The sequence below is a fragment of the Scleropages formosus genome, chromosome 10, assembly GCF_900964775.1.
Source record: "Scleropages formosus chromosome 10, fSclFor1.1, whole genome shotgun sequence".
In the NCBI taxonomy this organism is placed as follows: Eukaryota; Metazoa; Chordata; class Actinopteri; order Osteoglossiformes; family Osteoglossidae; genus Scleropages; species Scleropages formosus.
Window position 1 is genome coordinate 17865350 of NC_041815.1, and position 18801 is coordinate 17884150.

General features: G+C 39.4%; 1 protein-coding gene across 5 annotated transcripts in view; it reads left to right on the plus strand.

The window, feature by feature from the left end:
• Positions 1-3029: 3029 nt before the first annotated feature.
• Positions 3030-18801, plus strand: part of LOC108928644 (leucine-rich repeat and fibronectin type III domain-containing protein 1-like protein) — a 63939-nt gene continuing 48167 nt past the window's right edge. For 3 of the 5 annotated variants that reach the window (XR_001965682.1, XM_018742682.1, XM_018742681.1), the window contains exons 1-2: positions 3406-3694; positions 6007-6079. The gene's annotated coding sequence lies outside the window, so the exon portion shown is untranslated. Of the gene's footprint in view, positions 3055-3405; positions 3695-6006; positions 6080-18801 lie in introns of those variants that run through there. The other 2 variants (XR_001965684.1, XR_001965683.1) reach the window with 2 other exon arrangements.

The following is an 18801-nucleotide window of genomic DNA, read 5'->3' on the forward strand; positions in this document are numbered from 1 at the left end:
ATTAAGATAATTTTGTTTGGAATTAAAATGCATAGTTTCCCAGATTCTTAATGTTAAAAATCTAATTCAAGTAAATTTTTGTCCAACAGTATACATCCCCTTGTCATGTGTAGTGCAAATATCCTAAGTCATGATGGCCCACAAATCATTAAAAACTCAGATTCTTTAATAAATTATATTAATTTGAAAATAGCAATTATCTCACAATACAAAAACATTAAATTAAAATAATGAACCAAATTATAATTTTTTTTCTAAGGGGGTGCAGTGGCGCAGTGGGTTAGATCACAGTCCTGCTCTCCGGTGGGTCTGGGATTCGAGTCCCACTTGGGGTGTCTTGCGAAGGACTGGCATCCCGTCCTGGGTGTGTCCCCTCCCTCTCTGGCCTTACACCCTGTGTTACCAGGTTGGCTCCGGTTCCCTGCGACCCCGTATGGGACAAGCGGTTCTGAAAATGTGTGTGTATAGGTATATAATTTTTTCTAAGTTTAAATAAACTATATTTTAAGAATGCCACACCTCCTAAATACAGTGTAACAATCACTTACATCCAAAGATCTAAATGTGTTATCAAGGCAAGTTTTATTTTACCTATTTATTTTTGGCCTCAAAAGCTGTCTGTAAAACAAAAGTTAATCCAGAGCTGGACAAAATCCTTGAATTATTCCCCATTGACAATCTTCTACATATCCAGGTCAATAATCTTTATACATGAACTTGCACATCTTACACAGTCGAAGCATATTGATTGCAGTCTTTAAAAATATGCATCCAGTTTCCCAAATGATAACAAAAGAGCTCAAGGAAAATGAATGCATCTGAAATGAATATTAGAAAACATACCATACTGATAATAAGAACCCATGCACTTAATTTGTATAAATGATCACTAACAGGCAAACCAAGTTTGTCAATGCAGCATTTATGGAATTAACCAGATTGAATTAGACTGGTTGCACACAAACACAGCTGATAGTGTAGTAGTTAAAGCTGCTGGCTTTGGACCCAAAAGTAACAGGTCCAAATCTCACCGCTGACTACCGGGGACGTGGTGGCACAGCAGGTTTGGCTGGTGCTTTGTTCCATGGTGGGTCTGGGGTTTGAGTCCTGCTTGGGGTGCCTTGCGGTGGACTAGTGTCCTGTCCGGGGTGCGTCCTCAGTCTCGTGCCCTGTGTTGCTGGGTTAAAGCTCTAGTTTGCCATGGCCCTGCTTGGGAAAAGCGGTTGTAGACAGTGTATGTGGTTGTACACAAGTCCTGCTTCTAGAAAAATGTTGTCCTGCCAGTTTTTCTGTACATTATGCAAAGGGTCAGGTAGGCAGATTCACCATCCACTTACATGACTTCTATTAGGATCCTTTCCAAGATACTTGAAGAAACCTAAATGGACAATTTTTGCAGAACACTTTCCCAGTCAGCAGTGCTGAAATTTTAAACATAGTCACAGTGTTTTTTAAACGTGTTTTGTCAACTCTGCACAGAACAAATGCTTTATTAACTAACAACAGCTGAAGTCTACAATATTTTCTAAATGAAAATCAATAACACCGAGACGTGATGTTGAAGAAAGAAATAACATGACCGCTAATGTAATGACTTTCAAAGAGCACAATCTTCCGAAAGAAGAATACATTATCACCTAATAATTGGCGTGTCTGTGGAGGGCTGGAAATTAAAAATTAATTATTAATAAAAGAAAAATACATATGAAAAGACTGAAATGAAATGAAAGACTCAAAATGTTTTTACATTTTTACAAATGCATATTTATTAAGCTGCATACGTTTAATCATTACATACGATTTTATGAATTTCCTTTCTTTTGTTACTTGTTTTTAATTTATGCAATTATCTCCTTTATGTGAAGCTTCCAAAAAAGGTTTTGTTACATTTAAGGAATAAATAGACAATCAATATATACTAATTAACCAACAAACGAAAGGCATGATGAGCGGCGCCAGTGGGCGGAGCCAATAAGTTAACTCCACCCCCTTCCCGCGAGCTGCAGGGGGAGAGGGGCTTTTCCTTCGCGTGGCCGCGCGCCCCTGCTATTTAATGACATTATTTTGTTCAATTGCTGTGCATTCACGCCCTTCGCTTGCAGGAATTACTGCGACTTTAATGGATGTTCGGCGGCTGTAGACCGATGAATGGCAAATTTTGAGAACATATAATCCAACCGGTTGTTAAACTCTTACTAAAAAGGCTGTGCAGGCATTTCTGTTAAGTACACTCGAAGTCTGAAACCGCCGGTCTGTTCGATGGATAGAAATGGAAATCATACTGATTTGAGGCATATTTCAGTCCGTTCTGTGTTTAGTGTATGTAAGGGATTTCACCATTTGAAATGTCATACAAATTCACCTCACGTAGAGTAGCCTAGTGGTTCTAATTTGCATTCAGAAGCTCGATTTCATGGCCTCTCCAAACGGCGTAGCCCTGTAATCCTTCTCCTGTGACCTGTCTCAGCAAAACCTGGAGCCCTTTCATTTCTCGGGCAGGGAAAAAAAAAAAAAAAAAAAAACTGCGCCTTCACAAAGAACCAACACCTGTGTTCACATACATAAACTCCTGCACACACCCCTCTTCGCCTGAAGGAAAAAAAAAAATGTACGTGATAAGCGCGTCTCCTGAAACTACTTGGTCAGCGAGTGCGCGAGGCGCAGGTCCGCGCGGCGGAAAGCGCGAGCGTGTCCCGCGGAGTCGATGACGGCGCTCGAGGGCACAGCGGCGGGCCGGGAAAACCGTCATTAGATCCCACGCGACTTCCCACCTTCAGCTATTTCCAAATATTTTCTCATTCGTTTATACAATTCTGCTCTCCAGTCGTTCGCGCCAAGCAAAAAAAAAAAAAAAAAGCTGTACATTATTTAATTTTAAAATAAATCAGATTTTTGTTTTCCGAAAATAAAGACAAGCTGGGCTGCTGTGTGATCCCAAAGTGAATCTGTGTGCGCTACGATGTTTGAAATTTCGGAATAGGATGTCACCTCACAGCCCAAGGTCAACGCGTCTCGGAGGCGAAACATGCATTTGAGGAGTTTCCTCGCTTTAAGGTAATTTCTATTTCCAGCGTTCCACGGTGCGCATGATTTTTCAATTTTTTTTGCCGGTAAGGACGCGCAAATGAATGAATATTTCTGCGCGACGGACGCTTTTAAGGGGGAAAGAGTTGCCGTTCGAGGATACAACTCAAGGACGGCACAACATCTCAGGAGCGGGGGGTGGAAGGAGCCTGTGTTCCTACGCAGGTTATAGAACACAGAACACAAGCAGCGGCAGCAGAGGATCCCTCACTGTGTGCGACACGGAGGCCGAAAGACCGACCGACCGACCGACCGCCCACTGTCCTCTCTCTCTCTCTCCCCCCCCCCCCTCTCTCTCTCTCTCTCTCTCTCTCTCATTTCTCTCCTCCCGGTTACATCCCGCTCCGTGTGCCTGACATTTTTCCTGCTGAACCTCGCCTATGTGACGCCTGTTTCACACAGCTCGGGATGTGTGTTCCTGTGAATACCGCCATTTCTTCTGAGCTGTCACTCGGATGAGAGCGTTTCTTTCTTCTGGAGCATCTTTGACCGAACACATCTCCTCATCTGAGATGTCCGCGTGAGCGCCCGTTCTCCCGTCGCACATCGAACCCCTCCTTACCCACCGACATTCCCGCAATACAAAGGAGCGGTGCGACACACCTGAAAGGTAATCGGTAATCGATCATCTGAGATCTCTTTGCATCCAGTACAGTAGTCCTGCATGTGCTCGTTTCCTCCAACGGCGCGTGGGCTTCTTTCTTTTTTCGCCCGTGATTCGCGTTGAACTCGATCGGAATGTAGGGTAGTAACTACTGTGTCGTGCCTTACTGTTAATTATTGACGCAAAAACTAACTCGAATTGAAATTACTGGAGTTTTCGACACGAAATATGGAAGGCAGAAGGAATGGCGTGTTTTTACATGACCGAATAACGCAGCGAATGAAATTCTGCGTGTCCTAGGGTATATAAATACGATAGCGATGTACTGGTGGGTAAAAACATGGTAATGCTGTGTTGCCTGTGTGTGCTGTGGAAGGAAGGGGAGCAGTACGCGTTTTGCAGACCTCCCATCATCACTGAGGACGGTCTCCTGTTTGCTATGGCGGCTCAGACTCACTTTTATTTTCCCCACAAAAGGCAGCGTTAACGAACGGCGCCACCTGGATAAATATTATAATATTCCAGTTATAATTACTCAAGTGCGGACTTCAGTGCAAAGACAACCGACTTTTTAATGAAATGTGTGCGAACCGACTCAGTCTTTGTGTGTCTTCTGCACAGCGATGTTTTCTCTTTGCTCAATATTTGGCACTCATTCGCTATATAATAATAATAATAATAATAATAATAATAATAATAATAATAATAAGTTACTAACGTAGGGCAGTACTGTGATTTAAGTCTCTCTGATTTTACTCTGATATCAATTAGTATCAAGAGGAAAATCCAGCAGCCGCCACTTTATTATGTACTACCGCATGGATACATGCCAGATGCATGGCAACATGGACTGGGCACCAGAGATTACTTTAATAATCTGCTTGCCAGCTCTACCGTAACATAACAGGATTTAGTCTATATGGCATAATCACCTTGATCCTCTTTGGTATATAGGATAGTCATGTTGCATATTACAACCTGACATAATGTGTTGTTTTGAAAGGTACTAAAAACATAAATCTACCGAATTTAAACGCACTATTTTTGTTGCATATATGCTTATACCTGCATATCAGTTTTAAAAGCAGGAGTCACCGATAAGAGGTGTTTTGGATATTAAATATCTAAGCCGTTCACGGGGAGAAGGTATGCTTATCCAGTGCTGAATAACTGTGCCTGTTGTGGCATCGCACTTGATGGGGCTGGAGGTGGGGGGGGGGTGGGGGGTGTAATTTGACCTTGTGCCATGAATTGACAAGGGAAGCACATCTTCACTTTTCATCCGTGAACTGCCAACAGTAAGAGAATGGCAAAATGAGCTTGCCCGTGGGGGGATTTTTTTGAGGACACACCCGATGCGCTTGCGGGTTTGGTAGTGCGTAACCATCATGAAGTCGGACAAGCTTTGCTTAATGACCTGATGCACCCAAGAAGGTGTTGTGCCACTTGACTAATGTGAGTGCTGCTCCACAATGCACAATACTAATGTCGAAAAGGCATCAGTTTAAGTCAAAGTTGCACCTCCATTTCTGCATATGTTCTTAGTTGTCTCAACTAAGAGCGAGATGAGATCCAGAGAGAGCATTTATACGGCAGCCCGGCATCTACAGAGCGGGAGAAGAGGGGATAATGCCTGCCAGTGTTTGTGCAGAACTGCAATCTACTGGAAGATACTCACTGCAGGACTTTATTTCGGTTGCCTGCATTTGCTGCCTTTACCCAATAATTGAAGATGTGGGAAACACTCCTCCTGGCACGACCAGAGGTAGATTTAGTGGAACACATGAAAGGCCTCATTTAACGCATCAATAACAGGGTATCATATAATTGTAATTAAAACTGAAGAGGCATTAAACTGCCTTTATGGAAAGGCAGCATAGGATGAGGCATGTTTATAGTTATTGCGACTTATGTGTTGTACATGGTTGTGATAGGCCTGTGATATTACAAACAGGTGGTTTGCTGGTGGCACCTGGCTGTATTAAAACGCTTTTGGATGGAAGGAACGTGGATGATGAATTACTCTATGAAGTTGTATAGAGAAATGGTCTTTCTGTCTGTAGTTACATGAATGCACTTGGTTATGCCTGCATTCATTGGTTATAGCTGAGATTGGAATTGCAGGTTTCCTCTCCTGCCTGGTGTTCTCTCAGACCTGACAACCTACTGTGAGTAGGACTTGTCACTTCCACTGACAGATGCTGATCTTCATTTTTTTATTTCTATATATAAACATACAGTCTTAGCACCTGCATATTCTTGTGTATTACAGTATATCTTTGTAACTTGTAGCTTTGTTCACTATTAATATATTACAGCTTGTTGGATGGTGTGTTCTGGTTGGATATCCACACTTACAATTCCTTTGATTCGACTGCAGCAAGAGCAGAAGTAAGTGCAGATTTAATATTTTTCCTTTATCTTTTCACTCTCTTTTTTACTTTTTCTTGAACTGGTTATCATCTGTAATACCAGTGGTGTGTTGTAAAGCAATGTAGCCTTTTTTGTTAAATATCTTTGTTTAAAAGTAGTTTTTCACTTTATCAAAGCAAATAGGTAAAAAAGACCTATAATTAATAATAATAATAAATATAGTTTTTTACATCATAAAGCTAACAGCATGACACCCTACAGTACATCACCTGGGCTTGTCTAGCAACAACAATCCAGTTAGAAAGTGCTGCTGGATTTAATTTAACAAAGTTTTTAAGAATCAAATTTGCATATGTGGAACATCAGTGCAAATTTGAAATTTTAATGTAATATTTTAACCTACTGGGATACGGATAGGATAGCTGGTATATTTGAAATATGACTTGCTGATGTAGGTCTTATTAAAAATAAGCAACACATTCTTTGGCTCTGAATAGATAGGACAAATACTTCATATTAAATATTTTATACCCAATCACAGTAAGAAACTAAAGCAGGAAATGCATTTTTTTTTTTTCTATCCAGGCTTAAATTAGTTGAAAATTAATATTCAAAATATTAAACTCAACACAATTCTTTATCAACAGTAGGAAATAACTGAATGTTTGAAGTGTTAACAGAGAGACAGATTGTAAAAATACAAATAATGTACGGGTTTAAATTATAAATTGTAAGTCTGAAAGATCGGCTGTTACAAAAATAAATATTCAACCAACAATATTAAACAATAGAATCTTATTTGTTTTCAGTTATAAAATCGTCTTTTTGTGTAATAGTTCTTTGTATAAATGCTTCATTTTGTATGCTAACCATACGACCTTGCAAAATGTATGTATGGATATTCGTTTGTTTCTACGTGTGTGGCATGGAAATAGAAATTTGCTGAGACTGTATGTGACAATTACATGGTGTTCATTTACTTGATAGTGATAAGGTCTGCTTTTTTGTATGTGAGAGCGGTATCCTATCAGCGTGGTGAAGATTTAGATAGCTCAACACCGCAACTGGCTTAAACAAGTGCACTGAAGACCGATTTTGGTTTTTAATGTCTCCGTGTGTATTCTCTGTTGATTGTGGATTTACTAGATACATGCATACACTGAAGACTCGGTGCGCTTTGTAAGTGAAGTTTTTGTGGAGGTTAGGCACTGACCCACTTTCACTGACTACTTGCTCTTGTCAGGTTGTAGTGGTCTGGAGGCTATGCCAGAATCACTGAGGGCGAAGCTTGGAGGGGTGTACACTGGACAAAATGCCACACACAGAATGTCTATAACCGCTTGTCCCAAGCAGGGTTGTGGCAAACCAGAGCCTAACCGAGCAACACAGGGCACAAAGCTGGAGGGGACACACCCAGGACAGGACACCGGTCTGCCACAAGGCACCCCAAGCAGGGCTCAAACCTCAGACCCACCACACAGCAGGCCCCAGCCAAACCCACTGCGCCATCCTACCACACACACCCAATGAGCAATTTAGTGTGACCAGTTCACCTGAACTGCATGTCTTTGGACTGTGGGAGGAAATCAGAGCATATGGAAAAAAACCATGCAGGTGTGGGAGAAGATACAAACTCAACACAGATTGAGCGAGTCGAAACCTATGCCCAAAGAGCCCTTGGGCTGTGAGGTGGCAGTACTCCCTGCTGCATCACTGTGCCACCCTGAAATTTGGCAGTTGGTGAATGTTTGAGTAACATATGGAATAAAAAATTCTCTATTTGTGTTTTTTCATACTTTAATGCTGATACACACTCCAAAGCATTGCTTTCGAGATGATTTATTTAACATTTTCAGTCCTACACATTTGCATCAGTCTCACCTCTGATGCATGAGACCACATCTCAATAAATACCACAGTGGTCTTAATGGTTTTTTATGTGCACTCGCCCTACAATCCCAAGATCTTCGACAACTCAACACTTTTAAGCTATATTATGTTACTGTGAGCGCATTAAGTTACTGAGCCACTCAAAGCCATGCTGAATGAATAATGCACTTACTGGCATGCTCAGCTTCACTGATTCTTTTCAACAATTATCATAGTCAGCAATACAGAAGTAGAAACAACAAGGAACAATCAAAAGCCAAGCGAATGAGAGGCAAACACATTTATAGCCCACACTTACATTTTTAAATGCCAACAGCACAAGAATTGTAAAACAGCCCTTTAATAACACCCAGCTAGCTAAGTATAACATTTATAAAGTCACTCTTAAGCTGGTTGATAATAAAGCTTTTATGGTTTCGGTTTAATCGCAGTGGTATGTACTTCAGTCTATTTACATATCCTTTCCAACATACAGTTTATTTAACATTCATAAGTATGTTTTTTATTAGGGGTAGGAGTCATGGGTTATTAAATACAATTCCAGACTACACTAGTGCAGATATGTTGTCACTTTTCTTCCCAGAGGAAAAACTTAAGCTTAGCTCAGTGCTCTTACTAAGCATTATTGCAATTTAGTCATTTTAGTGCACCTAGTACATACATTATACTGAATAAATGAGTTGTAATATGGAGTCAACCATCATTTCTGCCAGTATTTTCACAGCTGATATCCTCTGTCTGCTGTGAAATGTAGCCAAAAAAATATACTGTGGCACGCAGTGCCGTGGGTTTGGATGGGGCGAAGAAGGACACAGAGGCAGCATTTATCTCGAATGTGAATTTGAACACCGGCACACAGGGAAAAAACGCTCTCGGCCCGAGTACCCCGTTTCCTCCAGGGCCTGTACATCTATCCAGCCTTCCCAGCCTGCTTAGTGCCCCCAGGCTCTCTTCTCTTTCTCCCCCTGGCAGACGCAGTCACCCCCTTTCATTCCCCGTACGTCAAAAAAGATAACCAATTACAATGAACACATTTCCCGCTCAAACACAGTAATGCGGGTCGTTACAATACATTTATTGTGTAGCCCCCCTTCCAGTCCCACTCCGATTGGAGTGCCACTCATGAAGGGTCACTCACGTCATGGATAAAGTCCATATATCATACTAGTGACATAGATATGTATGCCTGGTTCTATATTTGCATTTTCAGTGTGTGATTGTTTTGCCTTATTTCTTTTATAGTTAAAACTGTAGGAACTTTCAGTGTGTAGCAAATCCTGGGGCAGGTATAACAGATGGGTTTACATTCGGTCTGCAGGGTACCAGTATATAAACATATGGATATGCAAATATATAAACATACATTAATAAATGAATATGATACATGCAGGGTAAGATGAAAAATATCATTATCTATGAACAAAAGCCTGAACCGATTAATCAATTATTCCTCATTCTCTGTGTAGAAAACCTGTAGTTATGGCCATAAGAACCACTGCAATATCTTCCTATAGGGGAATGATATTGAAAATATTTCAGTAATATATTCTGTACAGGGGGGTGCGGTGGCACAGTGGGTTGGACCACAGTCCTGCTCTCCAGTGGGTCTGGGGTTCAAGTCCCGCTTAGGGTGCCTTGCGACGGACTGGCGTCCCGTCCTGGGTGTGTCCCCTCCCCCTCCAGCCTTACGCCCTGTGTTGCCGGGTAGGCTCCGGTTCCCCGTGACCCCATATGGGACAAGCGGTTCTGAAAATGTGTGTGTGTGTATATTCTGCACAGTAATAGTAACTGTGACAGTACTGAACTGTAACAGTAGCTGTATTGAACTAAAAGAGAACAGATTTCTTGCCCATACATGGCTACATTTATCTTGGCTGTTGACAGAGAAAACAACAACACAAGCACTGAGACCATTATTGTTAGGTGGGTAATTAACAATTTATTGGACTGTGCTAAAAGCCTATTGTCCATCTTGCTGGTTATGTTATTGTCTGCTCATTTTTTTCTTTCATTAAATGTAATTTGTTGTAGCATATGCAGTGTGGGCACTGAAAGTCTGGAAAAAGTATTGCTCTATTGATACTATAGTTTTGCTGCAGTTTAGAAGGTGGTATGTAAACCATATGTTTTTGGAACAAGACTAATGGCAGCCAAATGTGGTTGTTTCTTTAACAAGAAGAAAGAAGAAGAGTAAAATAGAATGACTAAAGATAGAACATATAAAATGCTTCATAGGGAGATAACAAATTAGTAAAGGAAAAACTGATGTGGATGACCATTGACTACAGTATCTCACTTGGGATGGAAAAAGAGCCCGCTGTCCCCAAGGCCAGGGGCTGTAGCAGAAATGAATGTTCAGAATTTATTTTGAAAAGCGGGACACCCAGGAACACAATGCATAATTTTAGCTTACCATATTCAGCTATAATAGCAAGTGTGGATGTTTCTTGAGCTGTGTGTGAGTGACACAGAGAATGTGTTCCACTGATGTATGAATGAGTGACCCAGTGTAAGTAGTGTATCTAGCAGTGTAAGTCACCTTGGTGAATAAGGTGTGTAGGCTGATAACTCTACATAGAGTTCATTGGAAGTCGCTTTGGAGAAAAGTGTCTGCTAAATAAATAAACGTACTGTAAATGTGAATGTAACTTAGCTGATGAAAGTTGGAGAGGAGGCTTATGTTGATGTTGAGAAAAGCCTGTCCTGTCAATCACTTCTCCACCCCAAGATATGAAAACTCGCCAGATGACAGAGTTTCCTAGTAATGTTTCAGTATACTGCAAGGGCATATCCAACTTCTCACTGCTAGTAACAGGGAAAGCCATGAACACCTGTGGTACTTTAGAAAAAAGGACATTTTAAATTATAATTGTAAAAAAAGCAAATCACTGAGATACACACAAAGGCGGACACATATTTCTGCTTCGGTTCTGGACATAGATTTAGATAACGTTTAGATAATATTTTAGCATTTAATTCATAGCGTCAACCAGAAAATTGAAATTTGGATTTTTTTAGATGATAGCAAGAGGTTACCACTCTAATTGTGGATTAGTGTTGTGAAGAAAAGATTCAAAACATCAGGATTTTAAAGAACACCAGCATGAATTAGACAGTTTTATGAGGGGTGGTATACATCAGATCTTTCTTTTTTCCATTTTAAAAGATCCACCTAAGCAACACTCAACTCGGTGGTCTTCAGTTGCAATATTTATGGTCACTTTTGTATTTTTTCTTTCCAATCTCACAGCTCTGCTCTGTCTGTCTCCTTTCAGCCACTGAATTTTTTGTGGTTGCTAGTTCTTCAGACTGAGCATGGCCTCATTAAACCAGCAAACTTGGGAGGTGTGTACTTGGAGATGACAAAACCACTAGGTATCTGGATGGGTCAGAACTAACGCTGAAGTGAAACAATGATTGTGTTCCTCAAAGGTATTATGGGTTTCAAGACTCTAGACAATACCTACAGTATGTGTATCCATTCAGTGCAAGTAGGGGAGGAGATGTGGCATCAAAGTTCCAAATACATCGGTGCTAGAAACTTGCAAAGAGCAATAGCCATTGTACTTGCTTGTGCATTGTCACCTGAGCTCTTGATTGAAGCTTGCATCATCATGGGATCAATTTCAAGACCAGCGGAAACTGTAGAGTATCCAGGAAATGCAATAGACACAACAGGAAATTCACTAATGCTGCACTTCTCTAATTTTGTAAAGAATAGGTACTCCAAGAGTTTATATAAGACTTGGTGGCTGTGTCGAAAATACTTAATATAAGAAAACAAAATCATGAGCGTGTTATCCAGATGTGATGTGATACAGCTTATCTCACAAACTGTCACTGATGTAAGCTTTGGAGACAAATGAAATGTTGCTGAGCTTAAACAGCATGCCAAGGTATTCATAGTGTCTGCTAGAGATGTGAAAAGTGGTTTCCATTCATCAACCTTCTGGTTATAGGCACCGTGAAAGTTGAACTTGGTGTGAATTTGTGCTTTTTGCACCAGTTCTATAACTGCTAGGATCAATGGGAGTAAATAGAGATGGTATTGAATCCTGAGCAATGAATATAGGATGAAGGCTGCTGGTACCATCAAAGAATAAGCTATCTGTCAAAGTGTAGGGCCCATTTTGAGGGGGATGGTCTGACCAGTGTTTGCCGAATCCTTGCAGACTTCCATATTCATTCAGGTTGCAGGATTTTGCTGAGATGTGATCTGGTGAAGCTGACATCATTTAAGTTGACAGTGTCACGACCACACCCACACCACAACCAGAAGCACCTAGCTCCGATTAGGCACTTGTCCGCAATCGGAGCACTCAGCTATAAAAGCAATCCCCAGCCCCTTCCCTTTTGTGGAATCTCTTCGAGACAACCGTCCATCCTGTGGTCATGACTCTTCCACAGTGCCTTACCTGGTCTCCTCCATGTCCCTGCCTCCTTGTTCCCTTGCCCCTGTTCCTGTCTCCTACGGCATTGAACCTCGCAACGCCTTCATCGACCACGTCTTCGAATTCTCCCTGCGTACCACGTTTGTGCCTCAGATTTACCACGCTTTTCCCAGACTACAAGTATTGCCTTGACCCAAGAATATTTGCAATAAATGATCCCGCGATATGGGTCCACACCCAGGTCTCTGGTCTGCACTGCGCAACAGACAGTAGCCCAGAAGTTTTAAAAAATGGGAATTATCCATAGACTGTACATCCCCAACCTGTACGTTTTAAGATTAATAGATAATGAACTTGATTTGCAAACATGGACTTAGTAAAACAACAATGTCTCATGATTTGACATGAAGACCAAAATATACTCCCTATCAGTTTCTATTAACAATGAAGTTAGTCTACTAACCACTTGCAGCATCGAGAAATTAATGAAAAAACACACAAACATCCTCCATTCACCTATCTATCCATCCATGCATCCTTCCATTCGTTATCAACATCCACTTATCCAATGTAGGATTTCAGTGGTCTGCAGCATTCTCCCGAAATATGGGGTGTGAAGTCGTTTACACTCTGTATGGGTTGCCAGACATGGGGCAAACTCACAAACATTCACACAAATATAGCTCAACAAATACTGAAATAAAGTACTTGCAACTTGACACATTTTATATACAGGTATAACCTAACACTGCATTCCTGCAGATGCAGGTATTTTTCCTTTATGTTGGCTTGCAATTTTTAATGCAAAAATGGAAAAATATAACTTCTAAAATCTTTCACACAGCAACACATTTTAGTACTGTTTCAAAGTAATATACAAGCAGGTAGTATGCATGTCTGTTCCATGTTTTTTTCTGGGAGCTGGATTGTTTGGAAGCATGTAGAAGTTCAGATTAATAGTATTAATTTACTGTACAAACATCAAATGTATGTGCAGAAACTGTTGCTGTAGCTGAGTCCACTAGCTGAATCTGAGGAAATAGCAGCAATTTGAGTGTGTGTGAAATTTTTTGAGACTCTCAGTACAGTACCTGATATACAGTTATGTATTTAAGGATGTGCTATTGTTAGGTCTTCATATGTGCAGGTAGCATAGTGATTAGCGCTGTTGCCTTTGGTCCTAATGGTTGCAGGTTCAAACTATATCTCAGTTATAGTTCCCTTCAGGGAGGACTTATCCTGAAATTGCCCTGCTGTGTAAATTGTTGGTAGATTAACACTCCAAGTTGTTCTAGAGAAGTGCATCAGATGAATTTAGCTATCTTTTAAATGACTGCTTATTTTAAGGTAAATCTAGGCTCTTCTTTAGGTCATTGCAGTGAAAGTATTAGCGAGCCTGATCTGAATGTATGAAGGCAGAGGAAATGATCTGTAAACAAGGGAGTCTTTTGACTTAGCTCCTTTCAAACATTAAAAAGTATCCAAATAGAGCCAAGCGGCGAGGGGTACACCCCTCTGACTGTATTAAGAACCTTTTTGGAGGTTTAAAGTAGTCCAACACAACATTACTACTTGTATTATACTAATGATATTTGTGAAGTTAATTTTGAGTTGTCCGTTTAAATACCTATGCATTGCCCAGTTGTCTAAAGCATATTATTTTGTGTTACTGAAGATACAGTGTTAGCCAAGTGTCAACTTTTCATCATTTGTAAATAAATCTATAGTTATAATCCACTTTATAACTTCTTCAGGAGAACCTGGTGTTTATTTGATCTTCCTGTGTCACTTTGTTGAGGTTGTTGATTAGACTGATGGTGAAATGCAGAACTCAAAGTGAAGACAAAAAAACTGTCTGCAAAACCTACAAAACTGTCATCTCTCTTAAACTGTGGTTTCAGTGGAGCTTAGAAAGCAATACCAGTTTTAACACTGCCTCTATCCCTTTGGGAACCTGTCGTGTCTGACAGTGTGGAACACACCCATGAGCTATTGGTGAAGTGCTTTGATTATACACTGTACATTGCTGGAAAGCTATGGAAATGTACTTTGAAGCCCCATAGAAGCAATTCATATGGACTCAGCTGAAGAGTTCTTTTATATTTCTACAAGGATGAGCATAAGTTAATGTAGGGCTTCACTGACTGGCCATTACCCCCAAAGCCTAATTGAGTGATTGCAGTCTGACGGCATTCTTTCTGAATTTCAATTCGGACAATGCGATGTTCTCATGAGGCTGAAAAGTAAAGAAATATAAACAGATGTGTACATTTCAAAGTTAAATGACTATTCTTGTACCTCAAATGCAGTTTATTGTTGGTTTGTGTTCACCAGATTTCTTTTTAAACTGAGTGTACCATGTCAGACTGCTTCTTATAACCTCGATTAGTGACAGGTTGTTTGTTTCTAATTTCACCTTTTACAAATGAAATTGACACCAAAGGTGTTACTAGACCAGCTGGCATTTATGAAGAGGTTAAGAAAGGCTTTTTTTTTCTTTTTTTTTTAAGCTTAAGGTCAGTGCAGTACTTGCATACTTATAGATCCAGTGGTTTTAGGAGTTTAGGATGCTTTTAGAATAGTACCTTAGAGGTTTCCTTGTGCAAAAAAATGTTATATAGCAAAAAATCATTAATCTAATGTATTATCTCATGGGTGTGCAGAGGAACCTTGTAGGTCTGTGACAAAGTTGTGAATTTTTAATAAGCTGCTCCTGTGCTAGAATGATTCTAAAGCAATATTTACTGAGAGGACTGTACCTCTCTTGAAATATTTGTAGAGTGCCGTAAATAGATGAAGAAATTCTGAAAAAAATTTCCTTTATTTTCAACTGAGGTGAAGCAAATAAATGGATAACGGAGCAATATTCATAAAGGCTTAGTTTAAACATGTGTGTACCACTATGGAATGTAATTAGGAACGTCATAAATCAGAATTTGTTGTCTTTCAGAACGTGAAGATCAGTTCAGTGTGGTCAGACCTTACTATATTATTTGCTTGGATATAGTATTCTCTAGCCTGTAAAATACAGTCAATAATTTATCTTAGCATGTACAGTATAAGGGAAATAAGTTAGTCAAAACTGAGCAATGCAGGTATACAACTTATGGGTTATAAATTAGCACTTATATTTCAGTATTTCAGATTGAGTGATATTATTTCCATCAGATTTTTCTTATGCATATTTATTCACACCTTTACTAAAATTTTCCCCAGGAAATCTAAATCCAGTGCTTGACTGTATAATTAACCATACCTTTGAATTTATGATGATTAATCTATTTCTGTATTCTGATGTCCTAATTCACATTATCAAGTTTTTTTACTTGCAGGAAAAACATAGTTCAAATGATCAACCTGCTTTTAATAACCCTTCTCCAGGATGCAAGAAATGAAATACAGGAAAAGTTCATAAACTGACAAAAAAAAAAAAAAAGTCCTGATAATTTGTTACCCTGGTCTAGGAGGACAATTTAAAATGGTGAGTAAAGCAATAAAACAAGATTGGTAAATTTATTCAACCCATGGAGAAAATTCTGCATGCTGTATTCTGCATTTTCATCTTGCTGTATCAAACAAGGCCAGAATTATAGCCATTTATGTGTTCCTGCTAATGTAGGTCCATAAGTACAGTTGGAACTATGTTTTTCTAGTAAAAGAAACCACAGTTTCCAGCCAGTTACTACAGAATTTTACTTATTAGTCCTATGCAATATATTTTTTGTATCGGTAATTGACCTTGTCTAAAAATTCCTGAATATTAATTTATGTATAGGAACAAACTAATTAGCATAATGTGTCAATGTACCGCAGTTTAATTGCCTTGTAACAGAAAAAAACTATTAATTTTTTAATATAAATTTTTAACCGTCTCAGTAATGCCAAAACACTAAAAGTTCCCTAGTGGGTAAAAGTGAGGACTTGTTACATTTTTTTTCAGACATTAAAATGGCAGAAGACTATTAGAGCAAAAGTTATTGAATTTTGAATAAAATATCTTTGGATAGCCATATACTGTATGTATGCAAATTCATGTATTTACCATACATTTCCAGTTCTTTCAGTATTTCAGTATGGTCCTTGTCCCAGCTTAGCTATGCTGATACATCATGTCACTCATATTCACTCTATAAAATTCCAGGAAATATTCAAATTCAATAGCTTGAAGATAATTACTGAATTGCCTGGTCTCTGGTGGGTCTGGGGTTCGAGTCCTGCTTGGGGTGCCTTGTGACAAACTGGCGTCCCATCCTGGGCATGTCCCCTCTTTCTCTAGCCTTGCGCGCTGTAATGCTGGGTTAGACTCCAGTTCGCCGCGACCCCACTTGAGACAAGTGGTTTCAGTCACTGTGTGTGTGTGTGTGTGTGTGTGTGTGTGTGTGTGTGTGTGTGTGTGTAATTACTGAATTTCATTGCCAAAAGTAATGCTATTTTACGTACAACTAATAGAAAAAAGCCAAATGTAAACTCTCAGTTGTGAATTAGGGTCATTATACTTTTCACTAGCAGAAATGCAGAATTATCAAAACATCATTCTGTGACACTGGCAGCTTAAAATGTACTGATCTACTTTGATATCTTCAATTTGGTTTAATAATCACTTGTAGTCAAAATAGATCCTTCTCTAAGCTATTCTGACCATTCAGTAAATTCAGTTTTAAAAGCAGATTAATTCAGTGGAGCAAAACAGGTAAAACTGTAGCATCCATACTGGCAATTAGTGAAGGTATGCTGGAGATGAGTGGAGACAAGTGATCAAGTTACACCCCCTAATTATTACTGTTACTTATTACTTATAATAGAATTAATGCTGCCGCAGTACAGTAATAGCAGCAATACTAATAAAATATTGAAATCAGCTTCCTATGACATTATAAAGTGCCAGAGTTGCAGAGTGCAATGGGGTGGTGTAGCATTTCATTTTAGCAAGATAAATTTGCTAATTTCTCTAATAAAATGCCATTATGTGTGATATTGGAATTTTTCTATTAAAATGTTAATTGAATTTTGCATGTTATCTCAGATTTTCCCATACAATTTCAAATATAAATCAGAAATTATTAACTTTGATTAAATAATTCAGTTGTTAAGGAAAGCAGTGACAAGATGTTTTTATTTATTTTTTTTTTTTAATTTTTTGGTTTCGGTGTTAGTTCAGCTGATACATCACATGTTTTATATTTGTTGTTTTTGATAAACTGTCAGAGAAATATCTGAAATTCCAGTCAAGGGCCAAACATGTGGAAAATATACATACAGGGCATTTCCAGAAGTTCCTGGTCACTCAGGCACTGAAGCATTCACTTTCTTTAAAATCAGGGTCATGGTGGTCCAGAGGCCAGGACCGAGCTTTAGGATTGTTAGCCCACACCCTGGATGGGATGCCAGTCCATCACAGGGTAGCCACACGTGCACACATTCATTCACATAGTCAGACACTAAGGGAAATTTAGAGTCACTGATTCACCTGAAAGATGTGTGTCTGGACTCTGGGAGGGAACTGGAGCACCCAGACAAAACGTACCGAAACACACGAAGAACATGCAAACTCCATACAGATGGAACCGAACTGTAATTTACTTCAGAACAGCCCAGGTGAGATGTGACTTTCAAAAATTCCTTGAAATGTTCAGAGATTTTAAAGATTAAATTAAGGCCTTACTAGCTGCTAAAATGCAATTCAAGCATTTGGCACATTTCCATAGATTTATAGATTTTATAGATTTTTGTACTTAAAAGCAAAGCAAACAACATGGGGAACTGAGAAAAGGTGTAACAAATTACTTTATCAATGCATATAGAATCTGACGGGTTTCTTTTCAGCTACCGCACCATGACCTATGAAGTTTCAAGAATTTAGCATAAGACCCGAGAATCAAGGAACATCCTATAAAACCGTTAGCATGGAGTAGTTCCAAGACTTAACATTTTGAAGGAGCATTAGCATTCATGTGCTTTCTTTTTTTCCTGTGGATGTTGTTGCCAGTAGAAAGGGAGCACTCCTTCCACATAGCAATTAGTATGAATGAAACCATAAATTCTCAATTTGACTTTCAATTTTAGGGCTCTAATTAAGAGGGTCTGAACTCTGATGAGGACAAACACCCCAATTGAAAGACAAGAATCTATAAAGCATCTGAAGGCATCTTAGGCTTAGCGTGCTGTATCTGTCTCAGATTTAGTTTTTTGATACCTGCCTGAGACTTGCTTGCTTTGGAGCTATACCAATTCATGTTGCAAACGTTGGTGAAATCATGCGGATCAAAAAAAGTGCAATGTATTTATTTGTTTCACACAACAACACTTGTCCAATTCTGGGTTGCAGTGGTCTAAAGCCTGTTCCGGAAGTCTTGGGTGCTCTAAAGGGTACACCCTGGACAGGGCACCAGTGTGTCACAGACAGTGTACTGTTTGTTCAGAAATTTAGATGAGCATTTATTTTTAGCTTTTTATCAGTTA